The sequence below is a fragment of the Phyllostomus hastatus genome, unplaced genomic scaffold (assembly GCF_019186645.2).
Source record: "Phyllostomus hastatus isolate PE091 unplaced genomic scaffold, TTU_PhHast_1.1 phas_scaffold_28, whole genome shotgun sequence".
Lineage (NCBI taxonomy): Eukaryota > Metazoa > Chordata > Mammalia > Chiroptera > Phyllostomidae > Phyllostomus > Phyllostomus hastatus.
Genome location: NW_025334022.1, coordinates 1,554,887 through 1,574,106, shown reverse-complemented (window position 1 = coordinate 1,574,106; position 19,220 = coordinate 1,554,887). Strand labels below are relative to the sequence as shown.

Below are 19,220 nucleotides of genomic sequence, written 5' to 3'. Positions count from 1 at the left end.
GCTAGGTGGGGAGTTGGGAGAATAATCACCGGGATGGGCACCCGGGCTGGAACCGTGGGGTTGGGATCTGAGACGAGTCCCCAGATCCTGCTTCTCCCTCTTTCTGGTTGAGGTGAGATTAGAAAAGTCCACAGAGCCCGGCTCGGAGTACATGTTCAAAAAAATCTTGTGGAATAAGTGAAAAGATGGGAATGTCGGGAACGATGGTTTGAATGCCACCAGGCCCCTATTTAAATCTATGGAAGACACAGTTTCTCCCTAAAATCTCGAAGTGAATCTTGGTATGGAAGGGACTGTAGTAGTTTTATTAGCTCCAATCAGCGCTGGTGCGGAGCAGCGCAGAGGGAAAACGTCAGCAATCCTCCATTTCCTTAGGAGGTCTGGAAAGTAGGCTATGGACAGGATGGGGCTCTCAAGTCTTTGGCTTTATGCCAAGTAAACTGTTGACGAAAATAGCGTGTCGGGTATATATTCCATGCAGAAAAAGGTGGAGGCGGCAGGGATGGTGAAACTGAGGTGAAATTGAATGGACATCAATTCTCATCAGTCTCCCTTCACCACAGAAAACTTGGAGACAGGCTCCTGTTCCCCGAGTACTTTTTCTTCTTCTTTGCCCATGAGATTGCCTCCAACTCATAGCTGGCTTCTCTCATTAAAACATGTGGAGGTGTCCCCTTATCTGCATTCCCATCTTTGACTCACTGCAGGGCCAGAAGGCCAGAGGGACTCTCCAGGGTCAGTTTAAGACATTGTCTTGTGGGACAGTGCGTAAACAAAAGCCTTCCTTTTCGAGTAGTAACCATTTTGTTCAGAAAATGTGTGCTTCAAATTTTTAAAAAAGAATTTAAAATTAGTTCAATTACATCTCATTTTATATGTGTTATAGGAAAAATGTTAAATCAAGAATGGCCTGCAAAATTGAATGCTCTTGTAAAGTAACCCCCCACTTCACCTACTGTTACTAATTTCTTAAATGAAATTAACCTGTAGTCCCTGCCAGGGCTTCTTAAATGAGGAGTGGGGCAGCTCATGTAAGGCCTAAAGGCTAGACAAGTAGAGAAGGGCTTGGCACTGGGGAAAAAAAAGCATTGTTAAATATTAATTAATGATTAACCAACTGGAAAACCTTATGAAAGGCACAGGAAGGTGAAAAATAAATGAGAAGGCAATCATGCTTTCAAAAACATTAAATTTCTGTTGTGATAGATTTTACGCTGGGTCAGATTTGGGTTAGCACAAAAATAACAATTTCAACAATACCACTTTCAACCTAATTGTGTTAGGTTAACTAAGCAGTGCATTGCCATGAACGTTTACAATTGGTCCCCAAATGAGATTACTGGTTTTCAATAATTGGCCCATGGTATGGTTTCTGTAATTCTTTACACATTTCTAGATACACTAAACATGAGACTTCAGTTTTCTACCCTTTTATGGTGTTTGTAAGTCACCACGGAAGAGCTTCCACCTGCTTTTAAATTTAAATTTACTGACTTATCATGAAGGAACTTTGTAAGTAAAGTTTTCAATATACTTGTCTCAATTATTTAACTAAATATTCTATTGAGTTTATTTTTTAATTTGTAGAATTTAGAATAAGTCAAACCATTAAGAAGCCTATGCATACGCTATTTATGCTTTTTTGTTCATTATTCAAAAAGCTTACATAAAAGCTTAAACAAAAGTCTTTGCTCATCACTAACAATGAGGATGTCAGAATTCGACAAGTTTTTTGTGTGTGTGTGTCAAGAAATGTCACTTTAAAGGAAGTGAGCTGGTCCATAGTCTCAAAGCTGCAGGATGCCCCAGTGGTGGCAACTATGTCTTTTTTTTTTCTTGCAGTGCCTGTAAAATGCAATTTTATTTAAATATTCATATTTTTGCTTGTAGAATATCATTTCAATATTATTCATTTTTTATTTTTTAAATTACAGTTTGCATTCAGTATTATATTGTATTAGTTTCAGGTGTACAGCATCGTGGTTAGACAATTATATTTACAATGTTCCCCCCCCATTATTTCCAGTACCCATCTGATACCACACATAGTTATCACAATATTACTGATAATATTCCCTAGGCTATGCTCTACATCCCCATGATTATTTGCTAATTACCAATCTCTACTTCTAAACCCCTTCACCTTTTTCAATTAGTCTCCTAAACCCTCTCCCCTCCAGCAACTATCAGTCTGTTCTCTGGGTCTGTGAATCTCCTTCTGTTTTGTTTGTTCATTTATATTGTTCATGAGATTATACATATAAGTAAAATCATATGATAACTTTCTTTCTGTGCCTTATTTCATGCAGCATAATGTCCTCTAAGTACACTCATGCTGTTGCGAATGGAAAGCTTTTATTCTTTGTGGCCAAATAATATTCCATTTGATATATGTACAACACATTTTTTATCCACTCATTTATTAATAGGCCCTAGAGTTGATTCCATAACTTGTATATTGTAAATAGTGCTTCAATGAATATAGGAGAGTATATATTCTTTTGAATTAGTGTTCTAATTCTTTCAAAACCCAATTCTTTTGAATTGAGTTTCTCCAGATATAAACATAAAAGTGGAATTGCTGAGTCATAGGCAGTTCCATTTTTAATTTTTGGAAGACCCTCCATACAATTTTCGACAATGACTGCACCAATCTGCATTCCCATTAACAGTGCAAAAGGTTTCCATTTTCTCCACATTCTCATCAACACTTGTTCTTTATTCATTCATTGATGATAGCCATTCTGACAGGTGTGAGGTGATATTCATTGTGGTTTTAATTTGCATTTCTCTGATGATTAGTGATGTTGAGCCTCCTTTCATATGTGTATTGGCCATCTGTATGTCCTCTTTGGAGAAGTGTGTATTCAGGTCCTCTACCTATTTTTCAATTGGGTTGTTTGTTTTTTGCTGTTGACTTGTCTGAATTCTTTATAAATTTTGGATATTAACACTTCTTAAGATGTATCATTGGTGAATATCTTCTTCCATTCAGAGGATTGTCTTTATGTTTTATTAATCTTTTTTCTACTGTGCAAAACTTTTTAGTTAGATGTAGTTCCATTTGTTTATATATTTATTTTTGTTTCCCTTGCCTGAGGAAATATGTCAGAAAAAATATTACTAAGAGAAATGTCTGAGAACTTACTGCCTACACTTTCTTCTAGGAGTTTTATGATTTTGGGTCTTACTTTTAAGTCTTTAATGTATTTTGAAATTTTTCTTGTATATGGTATAAGCAGTTTGTATAGTTTCATTTTTTTGCATGTATCTGTTCAATTTTCCCAACACCATTTATTGAATAGACTGTCTCTACTCCACTGTATTTTAATGCTTCCTTTGACAAATATTATATGACCTTAGTGGTATGGGTTTGTTTGTAGGCTCCTATTCTGTTCCATTGGTCCATATCTGTTTTTATGCTAGTACCACGCTGTTTTGATTACTATAGCTTCACAGTATAATTTGATGTCAGGTAGTATGATATCTCCAACTTTGCTCTCTTTCTCAAGATTGCTGCAGCTATTTGACATTTTCTGTAGTTCCATATAAATTTTGGATTATTTGTTCCAGTTCTGTGAAATACGCCATTGGAATTTTTATAGGAATTGCATTAATTGCATTGAATCTAAAGCTTGTTTTTGGTAGTATGGACATTTTAGCAGTGTTAATTCTTCTTATCTGTGAGCATTGTGTATGCTTCCGTTTATTTGTACCTTCTTCCTTTTCTTTCTTCAGTGTCTTTTAATTTTCCAAGAACAGGTCTTTTACCTCCTTGTTTAAATCTATTCCTAGATTTTTTCATGCAATTGTAAATGAGACTGTTTTCTTAGTTTTCATTTCTGATAATTCATTATGTATATATAAAAATGCAACCACTTTCTGGATATTTATTTTGTATCCAGCTATGTTACTAAGCCTAATTAAAAATTTCTGTTAGTTTTTGGTGGAATCTTTATGGTTCTCTATATACAGTGTCATATAATCTAAAAAGATTGACAGTTTAACTACTTCCTTTCCACTTTGGATGCTTTTTATTTCTTTTTCTTATCTGATTGCTGTGGTTTGTACTTAGAGAACTATGTTTAATATGAATAGTGAAAGTGGACAACCCTGTTTTGTTCCTGACGATAAAGAAAATGCTTTTAGTTTTCCCCATTCAGTCTGATGTTAGTTGTGGGGTTGTCATGTATTGCCCTTATTATGTTGAGATATGGTGCCTCTATTCCCACTTTGCTGAGAGGTTTTTATTTTTTTGTCATAAATTGGTACTGGATTTTGTCAAATGCTTTTTCTGCATCTAGTGACATGATCATATGTTTTTTTAAAAAGATTGCATTTATTTACTTTTAGAGAGAGGGGTAGGGAGGGAGAAAAAGAGGGAAAGAAACATGGACATGCAAGAGAAACATTGATCAATTGCCTCTCGCACAACCCCCAACCAGTGATCTGGCCTGAAACCCAGGCATATGCCCTGACCAGGAATCAAACTGACAACATTTCAGTTTGAGAGAAAACACTCAACCCACTGATCCAAACCAGTCAGGGCTGACCATATGGTTTTTACCTTCATTTTGTTTATGTGATATGTCACATTGATTGATTTCCAGATATTGTACCAGCCTTCTTGCATCCCAGGAATAAATCATACACCATTTTATCATGGCATATGGTCTTTTTATTGTACTGCTGGATTCTGCTTGCTTATATTTTGTTGGGGATTTTTGCATCTATGTTCATTATGGATATTGTCCTAAAAATTTTTTCTTTATACTGTTTTTGGAATCAGGGTAATGTTAGCCTCATAAAATAAGCTTGGGAGTGTTCCTTACACTAGAGTTTTGTGGAATATTTTAAGAAGGATAAATATTATTTCTTTTAATATTTGGTAAAATTTACCTGTGTAGCCACCTGGTGTAGGACTTGTGTTTTCAAGGAGTTTTTTTCCATTGTCACTTCAAGTCCATGTGTAGTAATCTGTCTGTTTAGATTTTCTGTTTCTTTTTAAATTTACCTTTATTTATTTATTTACTTTTAAGTATTTTTACTGATTATGCTATTACAGTTTTCCCAATTTTCCCCCCTTTATCTTCCCTCTGCCCTGCCCCCCCAACCCTCCAGCATCCCTCCCCCCTTAGTTCATGTCCATGGGTTGTACATATAAGTTCTTTGAGTCCTCTGTTTCCAATACCATTTTTTACCTCTCCCCATCTGTTTTATGCCTACTAATTATGCTTCTTCTTCCCTGTACCTTCCCCCCACTATTCCTCCCTTCCCCATCCCCACTAAACTCCCTCCATGTGATGTCCATTTCTCTGATTCTGTTCCTGTTCCAGTTGTTTGGTTAGTTTTTGTTTTCATTGTTTTTCTTTTCTTTTAGGTTCATTTGTTGATGGTTGTGAGTTTGTTGTCATTTTACTGTTCATATTTTTTATCTTTCTTTTTTTAGATAAGTCCCTTTAACATTTTCTATAAAAATGGCTAGGTGATGATGAACTCCTTTAACTTGACCTTATCTGGGGAGTACTTTATCTTCCCTTCCAGTCTAAATGAAAGCTTTGCTGGATAGAGTAATCTTGGATGTAGGTCGTTGCCTTTCATGACTTCAAGTACTTCTTTCCAGCCCTTTCTTGCCTGTAAGGCTTCTTTTGAGAAATCAGGTGATAGTCCTATGGGCACTCCTTTGTAGGTAACTCTCTCCTTTCCTCTTGCTTCTTTTAGGATTCTCTCTTGATCTTTAATCTTGGGTAACTTAATGATGATGTGCCTTGGTGTGTTTCTCTTTGGGCCCAACTTCTTTGGGACTCTCTGTTCTTCCTGGACTTGCTGGAAGTCTATTTCCTTTGCCAGATTGGGGAAGTTTTCTTTCATTATTTGTTCAAATAAGTTTTCAATTTCTTGCTGTTGTTCTTCTTCTTCTAGTAGCCCTATAATTTGGATATTGGAATGTTTCAGGTTGTCGCAGAGGTTTGTAAGTCTTTCTTCACTTTTTTGAATTCTTGTTTCTTCGTTATGTTCCATTAGGAAATGGCTACTCCATTTCCTATACTTTACTTTACATCCCCATAGTTTTTCCATAACCACCTATTTCTACGTCTTAATCCCCTCACCTCTTCACCCATTCCCTCACACCCCTTCTATCTGGCAACCATCAAAACACTCTGCATATCCATGATTCTGTATCTGTTCTGCTTGCTTGCTTGCTTGTTTAGTTTGTTTGTTTTTTTTTTATTAAATTGTTGATATATATTTACCTCCATTTTATTGTTCATAGTTTTGATATTTCTCCTTTTCTTAAATAAGCCCCTTTAACATTTCATATTATAATGGTTTGATGATGACGAACTCCTTTAGCTTTCTCTTGTCTGGGAAACTCTTTACCTACCCTTCCATTCTAAATGATACCTATGCTGGCTAGAGCAATCTTGGCTGCAGGTCCCTGCTTTTCATGACTTTGAATATTTCTTGCCAATCCCTTCTTGCCTGAAAAGCTTCTTTTGAGAAATCAGCTGACAGTCTTATGGGAATTTCCTATAGGTAACTAACTGCTTTTCTCTCACTCCTCTGTGGACTGGGTCCTTGCACAGCTGATCCTCCATAGAGGGCAGAGGTTGCTGGTCAGTGGTCACAGCCAGTCCTTGCAGCTGACTGGTGTGGCTAAATCCCTCCCGTTGACCTGCCAATGGCAATCAAGGCTCAACTACAAGAGAAGTGTGTACTCAGCCCAATTAAGGGCACACCTCGTGTACCCAGCTTGGGTGATAGAGGAGGCTGTGCCAATGGACCCTACAAGACACCTACTACATTAAGCCATGCTACCAAGACAGGGAGTCATAGAAGCTCTACCTGATACATAGACAAACACAGGGAAGCTGCCAAAATGAAGAGACAAAGAAACATGACCCAAGTGAAAGAACAGATCAAAACTCCAAGAAAAGAACTAAACAAAATGGAGATACCAATCTATCAAATGCAGAGTTCAAAACCCTGGTCTATGGATGTTCAAGGGACTTAGTGAGGACCTCAACAGTATAAAAAATATCAAGTCAGAAATGAAGGACACACTAATTGAAATAAAGAACAGTACAGATGGAATCAACAATACAACTGATGAAGCTGAGAATCAAATCAATGATTTGGAACATAAAGAATCAAAAAGCAACCAATCAACAGCAAAAAGAAAAAAAAAGAATTTAAAAAATGAGGATACTGTAAGGGAGCCTCTGGGACAACTTCAAGCCTACCAACAGTTGCATCATAGTGGTGTCAGGAGGAGAAGAGGAAAAGCAAGAAATTGGAAATCTACTTGAAAAAATAGTGAAAGAAAACTTCCCTAATTTGGTGAAGGAAATAGAAAGAGAGTACAAAACAAGATGGATGTAAAGAGGCCCACTCAAAGATACATCGTAATTAAAGTGCCAAAGTTTGAAGATAAAGAGAAAATCTTAAAAGCAGTAAGAGAAAAGCAGTTAGTTGCCTACAGGGAATTCCCATAAGATTGTCAGCTGATTTCTCAAAAGAAACTTTTCAGGCAAGAAGGGATTGGCAAGAAATATTCAAAGTCATGAAAAGCAGGGACCTGCAGCCAAGATTGCTCTAGCCAGCATAGGTATCATTTAGAATGGAAGGGTAGGTAAAGAGCTTCCCAGACAAGAGAAAGCTAAAGGAGTTTGTCATCATCAAACCATTATAATATGAAATGTTAAAGGGGCTTATTTAAGAAAAGGAAGAATATCAAAACTATGAACAATAAAATGGAGGTAAATACATATCTATCAACAATTTAATCCAAAAAAAAAAAACCCAAACAAACTAAACAAACAAGCAAGCAAGCAGAACAGACACAGAATCATGGATATGGAGAGTGTTTTGATGGTTGCCAGATAGAAGGGGTGTGAGGGAATGGGTGAAGAGGTGAGGGGATTAAGATGTAGAAATAGGTGGTTGCAGAACAACCATCGGGATGTAAAGTACAGTATGGGAAATGGAGTAGCCAAAGGACTTATACACATGACCCATGGACATGAACAATGGTGTGGTAGTGGCCTGAGGGAGTGGGGATTGCTGTGTGGAGGGTGGCAATGGGGGAAAATTTGGGGCAACTATAATAAAATATAATTAAAAACAGTATCCCATTTAATGCTAATAACTATTCCAATGATGGTGGCATTATTATCCCCATTTTCAGATGAGAAAACTAAGGCTTAAGATATAAGTAATTTTTGCTCGATGTCATTTGGCTTGTAACATGGGAGCTGGAGAGGAGATAATTCCATCTCATGTCTGACTGTACAGCCTGGTGTTAGAACCAGAGGATCTTACAAGAAGTGTTCACTCTAATTTTATTCCAAGAAATAAAGAATGGGAAAAACTGCTGATGATTTCACATTTCTGACTTCCATGAAAAATTGCTTAGCCCTACTGGTGATAAATCTCACAGATAAGCAGGCATGTTTATGATACTCATTCCTAACTTAATGTTACCTGTGTATAATAGCATGCATTTATTTTAATAAGTTTACACATGGTGTTTTCTTTCAACCAAATGGCACTATCAATTCTGTAGGGTAAGTCAATGGATCCACGGAATAGCAATTCATGCCAATAGCAGCAGGAAGAATATAATTATCTTTTTTTTAGTAATATTTTTAAGTGATGTTCAGGAGTAAAAACATAGTTATTTCAGCACTGTGAAGACTGGAATCATGTGGTGTTTTATCTCCAGGCTTCATTCTATAGGATATTAAATTATAGAATAATTTCAGTGAAAATTTTAATCAAACCAGTTATTTGTTACAAATATAAAACAACAGATTTTCAGTTTATCCTCTTGTCAGGATATACATAGTGGACAGAGACATAATTTATAAAATTTCCAGAAAATGCAACACAAATTGTCCTACCTATGAACTCTGAATTATGGGTCACATAAATCATTGTGTGGAGATAGTTTTAAGCAAAACAAATGCATTATAAAATAAATGTGTTGATAACAAAAACGCCCATAACATATGGCTGAAGTTTTAATTTTTCATAATAATAAAGTTTCCTGAAGCATAAAATTTAAAACTAAAATAATTTGATTTGTGTTAAAAGGGACATTATAGACTATCTCCCTCACATTACAGATAAGTAAAACTGAGGCCTGCAGGAGTAAAATGACTTGTCCTAATGTTGTGGTTCTTTTAAAATCCCTCTATAAATTTATTTTATCACCTGGCATTTGGAGGATTATAATGTTCTGTCTATGTAATTCAATTTTTTAAAAATTATTTTATTTATTTATTTTTAGAGAGAAGGGAAGGGCGGGAAAAAAGAGAGGAAAAGAAACATCAATGTGTGGTTGCCTCTCAAGTGCTCCCTACCAGGGACCTGGCTCGAAACCCACGCATGAACCCTGACTGGGAAACGAACCAGTGCCCCTTTGGTTCCCAGGCCAGTGCTCAATCCACTGAGCCACACCAGGCAGAGCTGTAATTCAATTTTAAGTGTGGATTTGCAAATAAGTTAGATAATGCTCCAGTGACATTGTTACAGAACAAACAAGGGGGGGGGGGCTGGGTTGATATACTATTATTGGAAAAAAAAGCCCCCAGGTCCATTATGTCCGCCGCCAGAGGAAAGACATCTCTCAATGCCAGAGATTTGTGAAAAGGAAAGGAAATGTTTATTTAATGCTATACAAACTTAAAGTAGTGACCTAATGTCCTTATCAAAAATCCTAAAGTCCCTTAAAACACCCACAAACAGACACAGTCCTTCCTTCCTTCCCCCTTTGCCCAGTCCAGAGCACCGTATCTCCTAAAGCTGTGGGGGTCCCCACTCTGGCAAAGGCACGTGGTCCTCTCTCCCAGGGCCATGGGAGTCCCCACTCTGCCAGAGCCGCGTGGTTCTCCCTCTCAGGGCTGCGGGAGTCTCTACTCTGTGAAGGCCGCGTGGTTCTCTCTCTCAGGGCTGCGCACAGTTCTCTCTCCAATGGCTGCTGCATCTGGGTTTTAAATCCCCCACGCCAATCTTCCTCTGCAGCCCCATTTTCGATTCCTCCCACACTTGGCTTCACATGCCAGAACTCATATCCTTCCAGCTTTACTGGACTGCCATCATGAGTCTGGGCAGGTGTGGCCCCATGTCCTGGAGCCAATCATCTCCAAGCTCCCATGCAGGCACTGTAGCTCTAGCTCCGGGGACCTGCCCCCAGTCACATCTTGGTGGAGAAGTTACTTCCATTCCCCTGGCTCAGAGCATGGCCACAGCTATTTAACATATCTAAGCGACCAGCCAAAGGCTATAGATATGTTAAATGACCACACCAGAGGTTAGCTGCAAGGCTGTTGCTAGGTAAAACAGCTCTCAATGGCCCTGCTCCATTTGTCCCTTCCCCCAACCCACACCTGGGGAGTGGAAGTGAGGACATCCAAAAATCCCCTGGACACCTTGAGTTCTGGACCCCATTTTAAATGCCCATTTGGGGTCCCCCCCTTGGCTGCACTCTGTAACAACATTGCCATAACTTGTGCCATATAGTAGGGTGGAGTCCCTTCCAGCCGTCAGTTTCCTGGACAAGGGAAGTCAACAAAAGGGTACTGGCTGAGTTCAAATGGCAAGTAGGGTGTAATGAGTCTCCAAAGTCTCACATCTGTATAGCAAAAGTAGGGCCAGGACTGACCAAGATCAGGAACTTGGCCAACTAAATGAAATGGAAAGTCCAAGCTTTTAGGACTTGATTCAAGATGAGGGCTTGGCAAGGAGACAAAGGAAGGCAAGGGAAACCGGAAATTCAGCAGAGTGATGATTTGCTAGTTTTGAAACAGTGTCTCCCAGCAGATCACACCAGGCAAAGAGCCCTTATTCAGACTTCTCTCTGAGTCTGTCTTCTAATCATTTACTCAGATTCTAAGAAGCTTAAAAGCTACTACTTATTCCTTGGAAAGCTGAAGTAAATTATTCACATCATTAGTAACAATTCAGTGTCTGGAAAGAGGTCACTTGTCAGGTCATTCTGCCACACAATGGAAAGAATTTATCTAGTTTGCTTCCTTAATTCTCCTTTCTTCCTTGCCTTATTATTGAGTCTACAAAATTCTTTATTTTCTGTTAAAGGTTAATTAAGCCCTCTCCAAGTCTGAGAAAAATTCTAGCTTTATTTATCCTTCCAATTTTTAAAATCTTGATTGAAGCAGGTACTGCTCATTAAAATGGCATAATAATTCTGTATCAGTGTAAGTTATAACTTTAGTAGAGCAGAAAATGCACCAAGGAGAGAGGCATAGATAACAGATTTCAAAGTATTGGCTGTACTTATTTTAAATCCAAATATGAGAACCAGCCTCTCCTACTTCCCAGCAATGTATGATTATGTGTTGGAGCTCCCCAGCTGCATAGAAGGTGCAGAACTAGAACCAGTTGTCCAGCATTCTTCCTTCTTTAAAATTTGTTTTGAAACATTTAAAATTGTAAGATGTAGCATTTTTTTTTACCAGAAATGATTCAGAATATTAAGGTCTTTTCTACACCTTATTTTCCATTTTGAGTTAAATATAAATTTTTCAAAAATGAATAAATGTAATATAGAATTGCATTCTTGAAACCTATATAATTTTATTAACCAATATCACCCTAATAAATTCAGTAAAAAATTCTAAAATTAGTAGAGTTAGTAGATACCCTTTCCACACTAGGTACATGATTTACTTTTGAACTTAGATTAATCTATTTTGTCAAGTTAGGGAATTTTCCTTTCATTTCTGTTTTGTTAAAATATTTTGAAAAAATAAAACAATAAATTAGTACTTTCATTAATATTTATATTGACCCAAAATTTTCTGTGGTGGAAAGAAAGTCCTCTGAAGATTTGGAACAGCTCATCCTCTAAAAGGCAGGTAAGAAAATGGGGCTAGTTAAATGTGTATCAGTAGTACTACAATGTTTTCCAAATGTCTCACAGTGTTTTATAAATAATTAGAAGTACAATTCTGTTTCTAAAAGTGAAGTGAATTCATAATTTATAACAACATATATGAAAAGATAAAGCATTATACAAATTCAAGAAATGCATAAGCATTAGTAGTTTTCTTCAATTATTTTAAATATATAAAATGAAAGTACCATGCTCAGAGCTAATTTCTGTTTTTAGTTTTACTATAAAAGCCATTAAATTAATTATAATGCTTTGGTCCTCCATGGAAACTAAATATTTGCTTAAACATGAACATCTACAAACTTAAAGCCAGTACCTTAAATCTCAGTATAGGTTATAATTCTTTTTCTTCACCACTAAGATAGTTCATTTCAATTACTGCCCTGAAGGCTTAATAAAAATCTCATAAAATGACTGTTGGTTTGCACTACTCAACAACTCAATCTTTATTGCAAAACCCTTTATTTTTATAGCACAACTAAACATAGTTTTAGATTATTTCATGAGATTTAATTTGATAAGAAATACATTTTCATGGTATATGTAGATTGGGCAATGTATTTTGGAATAAGAAACTGAGAAATTAACATAAACACAATATTTTTAAGATGCAGCATGAAGATTGTCAGTTTTATTTGGTACTCTTCTCCATATTTGCTTCAGGCAACTGTTGTCTTATTATTGCTTGGGTTCTGGCTATGGTCTGGAAAACTGGTTGATACATGTTCATGATTTGCAGTAATTACAAGTAAAAATGTTTGCATTGAGAATAATTTTAATTTCTTTTTTTTCCTCCTCAATGTTGTGGAGTCATAAGTTTCTAAAAACTTTAGAAAGTTATTGTTGTATTTGTTCCAATACCTTCTTGGAAAGGCACAGAATAGAAGTCATTTCTCCTTTCTTAAAATTGAATGCAAATAATCAGATATGTAAACCTTAAGATGCAAATTAATGAAACATTCCACAGATTTTCTGCTGCCACTTTTCACCCCCTCCCACATTCCATTATATTGTAGCCAAACCAGATATTTCATCATTTCTCAAATATGCCTATATACCTATATAATCCAGTTTGGAGGGTGGAATGGAAAATATGTGTGTTTAGTAGAGAGTCAGGACTTGGTTTGAATGCATGTCTTACTATCCGTGTGACTTTGGGAAAGTCTCTGTGTGCATTGGTATCCTCATTAGAAAATTCAGAGAATTCTCACTTCAGCATAGGCTAGGTATAAAGCATGTAGTAAATTAAGTGTGATTGAATAAAGGATTAAATATAGCATATATAATAGTATTGATATATAATACTTATCATTTATCCTTTCTTCCTCTCTGAGGTCTGCTTTCATGTTCCTTTCTAACCCAACAAATCCCTAATTATCCTTCAAGTCCCATATCAAATGACAGGTCTTTGGAGATCACTTCTCCAGCCCCTAATAATATTTCACACCTAGCTTTCAGAGCACTGTTTAAGGTCAAATCACTGCCCTTAAGAAGCTTCTTATATCTAGTTGGGGAAATGGACAAATCAATGACAAAAGTTCATTTCCCCAACTAGATACGGGAAGCTCCATAAGGGCAGTGATTCCAGCTTACAGGATATTGTTTCCCTATTTTTCTAACTAAATCCCAGGTACTTAGTTAGAAATAGGTATAATAGAGTAAATTAATGTTTGATGAAAGAGGAAGAAGAGACTGTCTGCCACAGTTTTTACTAGAATGTAGGATTTGACTATGAAATCTTTAAGGGAAGTCCCTTTCCCTCCTATTTTCAGTGCCAGTGCTGTGCCTGGATCAATAAATGTCTGTTGAATTCATGTAGGCAAAAATCTGTCTTTAGGACTCTTTTGCCCATTCTTTTCCTTTATTTGAGTAACACTCCTCCCCACTTCAAAGAAGCATTAAAATATCTGCTTTCCCATGTTCACTCTCAGTCTCTGTTTTCTTTTGCTAAGTACCAAAGCATAGGTTTGAATAAGATAAACTCATCTTTGCTAGTTGGTTATTTACTAATTCCTTGCGATCCCTCTTAATATTATAAATGTCCTGGCAAATATTGGTCTATCAGGTGTCATGACAGCCTGTGTGAGAGGAGTGGGGAGGGGGGATTTGGATGTATAATCCTTAAAATATCTTTTAAATTATATTGTATACAGTGGCCACCCAGTATGTTAGTTGGTATGACAAGTTAGATTCAGCTCATCAACCTGTGAAATCCCTCAGTTTTGAACCTGTCCTTTTACATACAGAGAATTAAACTCACCAAGTCTAAATCCCTTTGAGTTTGGGAATGCTCAAGTAATGACCTCCTTCGAAGCTGGAAAAAAAGTCCTGGCTCTACCTCCCTTCCAGATTACTTGAAGTGACTCCCACTTTATTTTCATTTACCTAGCAAGAAGGGACCATTTTCCATGCTGATTTTAATATGAAGAAATTTGGGTTCTAGGTGCGTATTTCACTAGCAGACAGTGTACTAGAATTATCTCTGTCTCATCAGTCTATCAGGCATGATCAATGTAAAATTAATATGGATGCCTAATATTTTTGGTATTTTTTCAAGCCAAGTTGGTCTTTGATAGTGTGAATGATATATCCCAGCATTTGTCTTCTTTCTTTCCAGTCTTTTAATTACCAAAATTAACTCCTTCCCAACCATCCAACAATGGTCAAAAAGGAAAAGGCATTTCTCTTATGATTACAATTTAAAATTCTTGAAAGAAAGTCTTTTCTGTTAAGAAAACATTAAAAAAATATTGGTGTTATGTTGATCAGTTTGTGTATTGGGTTGTATAAAGAGAAAAGTTATAGTCTAAGAATCCTAAATTAGAATATAGTTAGACTAAGGAATGCTGGTAAAATGTTTATTTTACTTTATCCTGATACTTGTTCTATCTCCCTTCAGACATCTGTTCTCAGAAACTCTTGTGTTTATTCCATATCCCTCTTCTTCAATTAGGGAGACAGATAAGTAGTTGTTTTGAGAATACAAATTCACTGGCATTCCACAAATGGATTCCAGTGGCTGCTACAGAAACAAGTGGTGAGTGTTCTCTGTCACTTGCAAACTATAAATTAATTAAGTTATTCTTCTTTATGTTATGCATTCAGAGGGACTTTTGAAATATGATTTGTTACATTTTTTGATTATACAAGTAACATATGGTCATTGTAGAGAATTGATAGTACAGGAATGTATTAACAGAAGAATGAAATTTTCAACACTTAAAAACAATGGCTGCTAGCATTTTGATGTATTTATTTATGGATTTTAATGTGCATATAATATATTTTTAAAATTGAGATATTATATATAACATGCTAGATCTTAGCTTTTCAAAGTGCTCTTGCATCTGAAACATTTTCAGGTACCATTAAGTATTTGAAAACATGATTTTAAAGTGTTGTATAACATTTTGTGGTATGACTATACCATGGGTTGTTTATCAAAAATGGTATGTTTTTAATGTTGGAAATTCACTTTAATTCCAATTTTTCCATCTTAAAAATAATTTGTACATAAACTTTGTCTGAATTTCTGGTTTTTTTTAGAGTGAAAATTAAGTTAAATTTAATTAAGTTAAAGTAAAATAATTACATAAAATAAGGAAATGTTGGTATGTAGATGCTTCTCTGCAGTTAATGGTGAATCAGTCTTATAGAGGAAAGTAAGCCCCTACCTAATCCAGAGATATCTTTGGGTTTTTTAAATTTTTTAATTTTTTTAATTTAAATTATTTTATTGTTGTTCAATTACAGTTGTCTGTATTTTCTCCTTACCCTTCCCCCACCCCCTCCAAACCCACCTGCCTCCCTTGCTTCCATCCCCCCCACCTTTGGTTTTGTCCATGTGTCCTTCCTAGTAGTTCCTGAAAACCCTTCTCCCTGCTGTCCCCTCCCCCCTCCCCTCTGGCTATTGTTAGATTGTTCCTAATTTCAATGACTCTGGTTATATTTTGTTTGCTTTCTTCTTTTGTTGATTATGCTCCAGTTAAAGGTGAAATCATATGGTATTGTCCCTCACCACCTGGCTTATTTCATTACACTACAATCCACAAAGGAACTGTGTCTAACTGTGATTTTTTTTTAAATTATCATATTAATTTTTAAATTATTTTTTTTAACGTTTGTACTGCCCTGACTGGTATGGCTCAGTGGGTTGGGTATCATCCCGCACTCAAGATCGCCAGTTTGATTCCTGGTCAGGACACATGCCTGGGTTGTGGGCCAGGTCCCCAGGTGGGGGCATGCAAGAGGCAACCCAATCAATGCTTCTCTTGCACATCAATGATTCTCTCCCTCTCTTTCTCCCTCCCTTCCCCTTTCTCTAAAAATAAATAAAATCTTTAGAGAAACATAAAGTTTGCACCAATTTATCCACCCACCATCAGTGTTTGAGTGCCTGTCCATTTCACTGAACCATCTCCCAGATAATCACTTAAATGTGTTTAATTTGAATGACAAAATAGTGTGTATCACTGTTATTTTAAGATATTGAACATATAAAAATATATTCATTGTGTTCTTGAAGTTATCTCATGTGTATTTGTGTCTATTCTTGTTCTTTATTTTCCTTTTAGATTTTTATGAGCCTTTTAACAAATATTTCATTTATATTTAGAGAGAGGGGAAAGAAAGGAGAAAAAGAGGGAGAGAAACAAGGATGTATGAGAGATACATTCACTGGTTGCCTCTCGCATGCCCCCAAATGGGGACCTGGCCTGCAACCCAGGCATGTGCCCTGACTGGGAATCAAACCACTGACTTTTCTGTTCACAGGCCAGCACTAAATCCACTGAGCTACACCAGCCAGGGCAAGTTTTTATAAGCTTTTTAATATTTAAAATCTATCACCTTTTTTTAATGTTCACTGCAAGCATTTTTTTCCAGTTTGTATCTTCTTTTAAGTTTTCTTATTTAGTAATGGCTTTTAAGTTTCATTTAAAAATATTTTTGTAGTCCAAATGCACTGACTTTTAATTCCTTCCATTGCTTATATGCTTAAAAATCCATTCTTATTTACTAGAGTTTTGCTAGCTTTAAATTAAGTTTATAATGTTTTTACAATCTTATTACTTTTTATTTTTGACACAGTCTTATAATTTTGAAGGCAATGGATTTGTTCTACACAACTACAAATACAGCTATAGCTGCACTTTGTCCATTTATAGACAGACTTGAAAGTATAAGTGATGAAAGTAGAAGCAGCTATAATGTCTTTTAAATGTGATCGTGTGTGTATATATGATTCTTAAGAAGTATTTTGAAAAAAGACTTGAAATATTGATGTTTTATTGCAGTGAACAATTGTGTTGATTGAATATTCCACCTTATTCAAATTACATTGTGTGAGAGCTCTGTAATTCAAGGCAACACAACACTCATACTGAAAAATCCCCCAGAAATTTTCACTTTGAGGGTTGTCTGATCGTAGCTTTATTTCAGAATAGTTTAACAGCATTTCTCAAAGGGTGGTCTTTGGACCTCTTACATCATAATGACTTAGATTACTTGTTAAAATGGAGATCCCTGCATCCACCTATCCAAACATAATAAATTAAATTGTGTGGAGTTGAGTTCTCAGAATCCTTATTTGAATAAGCATCACAGGTGATTCTGTTGCATTCTAACGTTTGAGAATCTCTGGGCTGGGAAGGAACATTAGTTTAAGAAGTGGACCCGTGGGGGCAAACAATAGAAACAACCATGTGAGAACTTGCTGTCAAAGAAATATCTGAAAATAGTGCATCAGCCAATAGGCAGAAGGAACAGTTATAATGCAACAGGGTATATGTGGAAGAGCACTGGTATATTAATTAGAATAAGGGGCTCTTCTACTTAATATCCTGTATCCTAGGGCAAGTCACAATTCCTCAGGCTACTGAACCTTAAAATGAGGATAAAAAATATGGCGGTGGAGTAAATAGAAGTTACACTTACCTCCTCCCAGGAGTAAATCAGAATTACAACTAATAATAGAGCAATCAACCTGAATAGCTAACTAAAGATTAGTGGAACAAAAGTCTTACAACCAAATATGTACAGAAGAAGCCATTCTGAGACTGGTAGGAATGATGGAGATGTGAATAGGGCTGGCCTTACATCCACGTGCAGCAGTCGAAAATCCAGAGGAGTATCTCAGCTGCCAAGGACCTCAAGGAGAACTGGGCAGACTGAAGGGGTGTCTGTGATATACAAAGAAAGACTGAATTTTGTGACTCTAGGGCAAGGGCCATTTTTCCCACAAGCCCCAACCAGTGCCAACATTCATGTGAAAAGCCCTCTCTCCACACTGCCAACTTTTAATCTCTTTTAGCCAGATGAATTCTATGGCCTCACTCTGATGACTCCTTGAGACCTTTCCCCAATAGAAAGGTCTGCAGACCCCAGGGAGGTGACATTTGGTATACCCTGAGATTCTTGATGAGTGACCTCAGACCCAGCATTGCTGTCAAGTTTGAATCTATACCAACTTGGTGAACACCATTTGCCCCTACCTGGTGACTCACTGCAAACCTACCTCATGCAACTGGCATACCAAAGAGGATCTTGCAGTGACTGAGAACTATAGTAAATTTGTAGGCAAAGGTGGACGTCAGAGTTCGTTGGGTCTTTTGCTAACCTGGTCCTGGCTTTTTGCTGGTAGAAGCCAGTCTTGGTACACAGCTTGGACATTCCCATGTACACCCAGGCCCAACAGAGGTACCCACCAACCATGAATCACTCTGTAACTCCAAACAGGTAGCCCAGGACCAGGCACAAACAGTGTCTGACATTGATAGGCACTGGAGTCCCCCTCCCCAAGAGTTCCCAGAACCAACAGACCCAGTGGCAGGATTCAGACCACATCAGAGCACTATGCAATTACCTCCACAAGCAGCACACCAAAAAGGAGATCTTGGTAGGCAACAGAACCCACTGGAGCTAAAAACTCTTTGTGAAGTCAGTCCCCCCATAAGAGCTCATATACTGTTGTCAAAGTCAACTCTCACAGTCATTAATACTGAGGGTCACCATGACCCACAGACAGGCCAAAAGCAATCAAGATTCAACTGTGTCAGTAGGGGTCTCATAACAGGGACATTCCTGGACTACCCAGCTCAGGTGATTGGGGAGACTACACCACTGGGCCCCACAGGACACCTACTACATAAGGCTACTCTACCAAGACAGAGACAAATAAAAAAATGTACCTAATACACAGAAACAAACCAAGACAGGAAGCCAAAAGGAAAAGACAAACATGTCCCAAGTGAAAGAACAGGAGAAACCCTCAGAAAAAGAAATAAGGGAATGAGGCAATCTACGA

The 19,220-nt window shown here is 37.0% G+C and overlaps 1 pseudogene; it reads left to right on the top strand.

The window, feature by feature from the left end:
* The window catches only part of LOC123805011, an 83,715-nt pseudogene that overhangs the window by 1,519 nt on the left and 62,976 nt on the right, over window positions 1-19,220 (top strand).